Source organism: Brassica napus, chromosome C2 (assembly GCF_020379485.1).
Source record: "Brassica napus cultivar Da-Ae chromosome C2, Da-Ae, whole genome shotgun sequence".
Lineage (NCBI taxonomy): Eukaryota > Viridiplantae > Streptophyta > Magnoliopsida > Brassicales > Brassicaceae > Brassica > Brassica napus.
In genome coordinates, this window is record NC_063445.1 from 55,526,744 (window position 1) to 55,535,651 (window position 8,908).

General features: G+C 34.7%; 2 pseudogenes; one reads left to right on the top strand and one right to left on the bottom strand.

Moving 5' to 3' along the window:
* The first annotated feature begins 133 nt into the window (after positions 1-133).
* LOC125582502 lies at positions 134-1,873 on the top strand (annotated as a pseudogene).
* A 976-nt stretch (positions 1,874-2,849) lies between these two features.
* Positions 2,850-3,748, bottom strand: LOC125582503 (annotated as a pseudogene).
* Positions 3,749-8,908: the final 5,160 nt, after the last annotated feature.

Below are 8,908 nucleotides of genomic sequence, written 5' to 3' on the forward strand. Positions count from 1 at the left end.
ATGTAAAAAAGTTTTGCATTACCATGAAACTTGAGAGTAGTTGATCGTTTTGATTCTTGAATAAACTTATTGGTGTATGTCTCGTAGGACAATCTTGCGACAGCTGATCGGGCCAGAATGCGATGTGTCAAAGATGATGGAAGACGAACTTCTGGAGAAGATTGTTCGAGTGTTGGAAACACAAAAGGCTTTTATCGTCATTGATGATATATGGAGAGAAGGAGACTGGGACCAAATCAAGGATGTGTTTTTGCCGAGAAAAGGTGAATCTCCTTATTTTACATACATTAGACGGTGTTTAAAAAAACCAAGATTTTATGAAGAAACATTACAAATATATGTGTTGCAGGATGAAATGTATTACTTACTTTTCTCAATGAGGAAGTGGCATTACATGCAGATAAACAATGTGCCACCTTCAAACCAGAATGCCTAACTTTTGAAGACAGTTGGGATCTTTTTCAATGGATAGCATTTCCTATTAAAGACACAACTGGTAAGTTTTCAAGGACGGTGTGATTGATTTTTTTTTCTGTTATAGTAAATTAATTAACAAAATGACTACAATATATGCAAGACATAGGATCCTTTCTGAACATTCTTGTAACTGATGTGCAGAATTTAAGATTGAAGAAGATATGAAAGAAATCGGTATGGAGATGCTTAAACATTGTGGAGGTCTACCATTGGCTATTAAGGTGTTGGGCGGGTTGGTATGTAAGAAGTACACATTGAATCAGTGGAAAATGATACAAGAGAATATTAAAACCCGCATCATTAGAGGGACTGGCTCTGATGACAGAAATGTCAATATGAAGGTTTATGATGTTTTGAATCTGAGTTTCGAAGAGCTGTCTGCTTATTTGAAGCAGTGCTTCCTTTACCTTGCTAGTTTTCCAGAAGATTATAAAATAGAAGTGGAGACACTGTCCTATTACTGGCTGCAGAAGGAATACTAATGCGAATGGATTTCGATGGAGCCAGCATTCGAGAGGTTGCAGATGGATACTTAGAAGAATTGGTGAAGAGAAACATGGTTATTTCTGAAAGAGACGTTAAAACTTTCAGATTTGAAACACTTCAGTTGCATGACATGATGAGAGAAGTTTGTTTACGCAGAATTTTGTACAAATCATTCGCAAATCAACTGCAAATTCAAAATCTCCTTGTGAATCTCGCAGACTTGCTTTTGTACGTTGGTATGGTGAAACATTTAATGTCGATACAGAGGTGAAGAAACCAAGCCTTAGAGCTCTCTTTTTTATCAAGGATGGGGAATTGAAGGCAACAAGTTTATTCTTTACAAGACATAAGCTGATGAGAGTGTTAGATCTCTCATGGGTCAAGTTTGAAGAAGGGAAGGTACCCTCTAGCATCGGGAAGCTCATCCACTTGAGATATCTTAGTTTAAAGTTGTCAAATGTAACTCAACTTCCTTCTTCTATGCGGAATCTCAAGCAGCTGCTCTATTTAAACTTAAATGTATATCGGCGATTTCAGTCTACATTCCCAATATATTCAAAGAGATGCGAGAATTGACATTCTTGTGGTTGCCGGAGAGATTACATGATAAGACAAAGTTTGAATTGGGAAATCTGGTCAAGCTGGAGACGTTGAAGAACTTCTGCACAAAATATGGGAGAGTGACGGATCTACAAGGTATGACACGGCCCAGATCTCTCTCTATCTTTATTACAGACTCTAACAAACTGCTACTTTGGTCAATCAAATGTTAATACGTGTACTTCTTTGTTTCCGTTGAAAGTCGACTCTAACAACCTCCTCTTACCACTCTTCTTATGACACAGGCCTTTGTGACTCTCCTCTTTATACCGGTATCAGAAGAGTTTACTTCCGGCATCTCATCGGCTAACCTTGTCCAAAATTTAATCAGTAGGATAAGGCATTCTTGCCATGCGAAACTATCAGCGATGTGCACGTAGGAACCATTTGGAGGTACAACTAACATGAAATGCTGTTGACTGAGGATGCCTTGGAAACTCTCTGCACTTTCAAAATCAAGATCTCTTCTACTTTCCAGTGTATCTAACAAATTGTAGACATATTTCCAGGAAATGAGACCCTTGAGTGAATCCTCGCTTCCAATTTCATCTCACTGATGTGGGCATGGACTTCATTGTTGAAGCTGTCCAAATCTGTGATAAGCGATACTCTACTGCATTCTTCCTTAAGAACCACTAACTGCTGGGTACCCGATTGTTCGTATGGTCTATATGGTGTCTGAAGCAAAGGCAAGTAAATCTCCCTTGACTGGTAAAATTTCAGCTGTGACATTAATCAGGTTAACTTTTAGTATAAAATCTCGATTGTGAAAAAGATGCATAAAATCACTTCAAATAATAATTATAATTATTATTCAAACTAATGATTTAGTTAAAAATAATTAAAATATGTCAAATAAACAAAACTATTAATTAAAATTATTGATGACATGAAAAATAAGAAAACAATATCTAAAATCGTGGAGAACATGACAAAACAAATTCACGATCCAATCATACAAATAAATTTATAGTTAGTCAAACGTAACAACCTAATTGTTACAATACATACCATTACATATTAATTGCTATTTCAACTTTAACGTAAATTTTTTCTTTTTTTCTTTTCTTTGTAATAAAAATGGTTTTGCTAATTTTAATTGCTTTTAGCCTTTTTAAACAATTATTATATTTTATATTTTGAATATGGAAAACATGAATTTTTTTCCACACATTACATAATTTTTGAATTTATTAAATTTGTCTGATTAGGTGACAAATTGTCACATCAGTTCTTTACCAAAAAACATATGGTTAGTTGCTTTTTTCAGCTTTGTATATTTGGTTAATTTCCCCTAAAATTAAATGTTTTGATAATCAACAAAAAAAATTTTGACTAACAGAAACAGAAATCCACAAACATTATGCCATAAGAATGAAAAATAAGGAAACATATCATGAGGGATGAAACCACATGGCATCGTTGAGTTTGAAGTTGGAGAGACAGGAAGCGTTTGATGGTCTTTGTTGCAAGATCGTACACACATACCCAAATAAAAAAACAAAGCCTCACCACCTAGAGAATCCATCTCAACAAGGAAGGTGTCAAGGGTGTTGGGGAGCGATCTTTAGCACCCCTCTTGTACAAGCGGAAGATCCTAGGCCTTCCAGATGTTGGCTCATAAGCTCTGGTACAAAGAAACAAGGGCTCTCCTGATGTTGGAACAATGATGTTATAGCTATCTGAGATGGGCTTGTCTGCATTCATTGCTTTCTCATCAGCTATTTGCATTCATATAGGAAACGTATGATTCACGGACACATCCTTGACACTTTGTCCAGACAAATCGAGGTATGGGATATCTTGACTTGAAGTGAGTAAGTAAAGATTGTAACCTTTGACCACCATATCATCAGCCCCTCATATCTAGCTCCCTGCGAACTTCGATCCATATTGTAATCTTACGGTAAACATCACCTTTCTTGCAAAACCCTAAGTACTGGCAATTGGCAACTCTCCAGACCACAACATAGTCTCAATTCTTATCATCTACCCACACAAGACCTCTCAGGTCTTTGCTAGTGTGATGACCCCAAGCAAAAACAATACCTCGTTTAATTAAATTCTCCTTGAATTCGTTTCCTCCCACACGCTTAATCTCATGAGTGCCACCTTTGAGTGTCTCTAGAAGTGGAAGAAGGATCATCTCATCGCTAAAGGGGCTGTTTGTTTCACTATTTGTCATCTCCATCCAAATGATTCATTTGTATGATCTATTCAAATGATCCATTCAGATTTTTGTGATTGTTTATTTGTCCATACACAGTGGCAGATCTAGAAAGTTTTATTGAGGGGGGGGGGGGGGGGGGGCAACATTTTCAAATGTCAAAAAAGAATAACATTCAACCCTATATTTAAGATTTGATGGGGGCAAACTTAACCAAAATTTCCAAAATCAGTTATAAATAGTAAAGAAAATCCATTTTTTATAGAATTTATATGGGGCATCTGCCCCACCCTTTATAGCTGTAGATCCGCCACTGTCTATCCACATAAATCATCTAGATGATCATCTGAATAAATCTTATGTTTGTTTCTATATTTTCATTTCCATTCAAATGAGTTTAGTAAACAAATTACCAAAATACCCTTGTGTTGATTTAATCATATGTTTGATATTAATTTTAACTATATTACATTTAATTATTTAGTTTAATATATTTACATTAGAATTATTTCAAAATTAACGAGTTTTCTTTTTGCGGTTTGGGCGGAAAAACAAGACTTTTCGGTTTTAGCGAGAAAACACATTTTTTTCTGTTTTGGCGGAAAACAAGACTTTTCGCTTCTGGCGGGAAAACGAGATTTTTCGGTTTTGGCGGGAAAATACAAATTTTCAGTTTTGGCGAGAAAACATATTTTTGTGGGTTTGGCGGAAAAACACGTTTTTGCGGTTTTGGAGGGAACCACGTTTTTGCGATTTTGACGGGAAAACACATTTTTGCGGTTTTGGCGGGAAAACGTATTTTGCGGTTTTGGCGGAAAACACGTTTTTGGCGGAAAAACACGTTTTTGCGTTTTTGGAGGGAAACACGTTTTTGCGGTTTTGGCAAGAAAACGCGTTTTTGCTGTTTTGGCGGGAAAACACGTTTTTTGCGGTTTTGACAGAAATACGCATTTTTGCGGTTTTGGCGGGAACACATTTTTATGGTTTTTACGGGAAAACAAGATTTTTCGGTTTTGGCGGGAAAACACATTTTTTTAGTTTTGGCGGGAAAACACGTTTTTGCAATTTTTGCGGGAAAACACGTTTTGCGACTTTGGCGGGAAAATGTGTTTTTTGTGTTTTGGCGGAAAAATGTTTTTTGGGGTGTTGGCGTGAAAACATTTTTCTTTCGTGATTTTGGTATGAAAACATGTTTTTCGGTTTCTGCAGGAAAACACGTTTTTGCAATTTTGATAGGAAAACATTTTTTTTGCAATTTTAACGGGAACATGTGTTTTGGGGTTTTGGCGTGAAAAATAGATTTTAGCACGGGAAAAAGTGTTTTTATAGTTTTGTTAGTTTTCGTTTGTGACAAAAATGATATTATGTTTAGGTTTGTAATTTGTGAATTACATTAGGAGCGTAATAGACATTATACCATTTTGAATGAACCATCTCCATTAAAATAATCCAAATTGGTTCAGCTGAATGAACTTTAAAATTAAGCCTAAATTTCCAAAAGTCATTCGGATGATCCATCTGAATAAGTACTCTCATCTTCATTCAAATGGTCCATACAGATGGAGAAACAAACATGCCCAAACACGTCTATGATATAGAGATCAGATCGGGAATCCACAACCAGAAACCACTTACCTGAATTTCCCAGTAATTGATACCTTGAAAGATCACTCTTCGTATTCTGTCTACATCTGGGTTGTACAGACGACAACTACCTTCTTCTGGACACAACATCACTAACGGAGATCCGAATTAACGTTTGCTTGGACCACAAGTACCATTTTTAGCAGTTTTTGAAAATAATATATCATTACCATTTTTATAGTTTTGGAATATTTTTGTTTCATAAAAAATCAGTTTTAACTTTTTATTTTTGAACAAAAAATAAGTCCAAACTTTTCTTTTTCGTCAAAAATGTTTTTTAGTACGATTTAAACTATATTATAAACAATAAAATTTCGCGAAATTTAAATAGTCAAATTGAAATTAAAACTAAATATATTAGAGAACACAATTTATGATAAACAAGGTAAAACGTTTTATACCTTATATCTGGGAAAATATGTTGTACGTTAAAAAAGGCAAATTTATAGAATTTTAAATGTGACCAAACAATAAAGTGCTTTCACAATTTTCATATTTGATTTACTAGAGTCTAGATCAAGAATATTAAAATAACATATCAATATTAATAATGGATCTGATCAAAAGAAGTATACTATCTAAACTAAAATGTAAAAAAAATTAATTAAAATTGACGGAAAAAAGCAAATTGGAGAGTGAGTTCAAGAGAGAGAAAGTAGATCTACCTTGGGTCCGGCGTACGGCTGGCGTGTGAGCGAGCGTGTCGTCGCCGGAGTCCTTCGTTCTTCGTTAAGATGCTCTTCTTCCACTTCTCCTGCGGCTGCCATCCCTGACCGCCTGAGCTCTGGCCCAGTTTCCAACCGTCGTCGTCAACTCGGAAAGTGAACCGAAAGCGATGGTGGATAAGCGGCTGGAGTAACGACGCCGTTTTGTGGAGAGTTCTGGCGTGGTGAAGTCGGCATGTGAGTTTAAGTTTCAAATCCGGGAGATGGAGGCTTATACAGATCCGTCGCTGTCGGCCCTAGTCTCCGGGAGGTGGGGGCTTCTTCAGCTCCGCCATCGCCTGCTTTTGTCTCCGGGGGTGAAGGCTTCCATAGTCTTGCGTCGCCGGCTTTAGGTTTTCCTTTTTCATGGGGTAGGGTTTGTTCCCGTTCCTGGTTTGGTTGTGGTTATTGGTTCATGGGTCATGTGGTTCGCGGCTTCACTTTGCTGGATGAGATCTCGATTTAATTGATGGAGCTATCTGATCTTAAGACAAAGCGTGAATGAAGTGAGATGATTTGTGGTCTCATCTCTTTGGGGAAAGTGTTTGGGAGACTCGGGATGAGTTCTTTGAGTTGTTTCTATGGAGGCTCGCCGGTATTACGAACTCCGATGAAACGTCAGTTCCAGTGGTGCTGCTCTCGAAGTGGCGACGGTCAAGTTGAGGTGGACGGGATGAGATGGTGAAGCTTCGAACACGTGTCCGGCCTCCTTGACGTGTGGGCCGCAAGCAGGTGGCTGGTCTCTTGCGGTTTGGGCCTCAGGCCTTTTGGTTATTTGGTTGCCCTTTGGTGTGGGTTTTAGGCTTTGTAATTTGGGCTTTTGCTCTGAAAACGTTGGGCTTCGGCCTGTTTAATTTAATTAAAATTGACGGAAAAAAAATTAAAATGTATTCCCTAACGTTCCTAAAATAAATCACCATTCACAAGGAATAATAATTATCTCTCATTCTCTTTCATTACTTTTTTTGTAGAGAATTAAAGAACAAAACTATCCCCTATATATTATTTGAGAAGCATTACAACTTCTTTTTGTAGCCACATGTCATCACTAGGATGATTCTTAGAATCATTAGAGAAATATGTTGGTCCATCTAATTATATAATAAGTTTTTTATTAAACTAACAATAAATTCATCATTAATGTACTTTATTATTTCCTTAAATAAAATTTACGGAATTGCCTAATGTGGCTAAAGTATATATGGCAATTAATGATTTTGAATAATAAATATTTGATAAAAAAATAGTGTATCTTCTATCATATTTGTTTAATTTTAAACTATTAAATAAATTAAACAACCACAATAACCATATAATAAAAATTTAGATTTTTATGTATATGTTATATTTTGAATTTTACAAACGGCTATAAATTACTAAAACTGTTAAGAGTCTCACATTCAAATTTTATGATCCATGGTTTAAAAATTTTGTTATGACAAAATACAAATGATTACAAAAATTATATAAGTAAAAAGTCTAATTTAATTAATTATTAAAATTAATATATATATATATATATATATATATATCATTTTAAATTAAACTATAAACCATATAAAATACAATATTTTAGCTTCAAAATTTACTTTGAACAATTTTTTGATAAAAGTTTTGAACGATCATTGACAACTTTTTTTAAAAAAATATAAATTTCTAAAACTATTAATCCTACAATGAAAATTTTGTTATCCGTAATTTATTTTTTTTTCTATAAAAGATATAAATGATCGAAAAACTATATGAGTAGAAATCATCATTTAATAGATATTAATATTAAAAATATACTAAAATATATTATCTATGTTAGTATCATTTAAATTTAATTACATATCCTATTAAATATATAAAAAATATTTTTTGGATTAATAAAATTAATTTATATGTTTGCACCAATTTAATTATATATTTAATAGTTACTGAACTTTAGTTATTTAATATATAATAATTATTTCATAATATGTAAAAATATTTAATACATAAAATAATTTATATATATAATGTTGATCCCGCGCAAGGCGCGGATCTTAACCTAGTTCCTTGTTAAAATTGATAAGGAACAACTATTCCTTTTCATTCCTGCTATTTTATTCCCGAACATCCTTTTTTATTCGTTCCTCTTGTTTCCCGAATGGTCACCAGTCATACCCGTAAAGTTTCGAACTTTGGGACCCATCCTAACCCAAATGGACTTAAAACCAAAATATCCAAATGTTCTTCAGCCCTATTGACATATCTATATTCAAAGTTTCAATTTACTTTCACTTGTCGAACATTCTCTCTTCCAATGGGACTGGAACATATGACTATTTAGATCTGTACTAGTTTTACCATTAGAACAGCTCTTCATTGGTAATATAACTTTTTTTTAATGAAACCATCATAAAGTTTGGCATGAAAAACATGAAAAAGTTATGTGTTATTAATGTTGAGCCAAAACGAGGGTTTCTCTATTACTAAAGATTTGTGTATTCTTAATTATGAAGGAGCTGCAATGGAGGCAATATTGTTCATCAACGTCTCCCAATAGTTGACTCCGACGATCGGTGTCCGGCGAAAGAAGATAGTATTCCTACACACTTTAACATAACCAAGTGCTTGAGTCTGCTGTGCCTTCAACGTCACGTAATCACCTCTCGACATGGATTGATCTGCACTCTCAAGCAGAGAAACCACGGCCTTGTACATAAAAGCTCTTAAATTTTATTTATTAATCTTCCCTTTTGTTTTTCCTTTTTTACCTCTTTCATTGTCAGTGTTCCATGTTATAGACTTCTATGATACTTCCTACATTTAACTAAATATACAACATCAGCAATCTTAACACCAA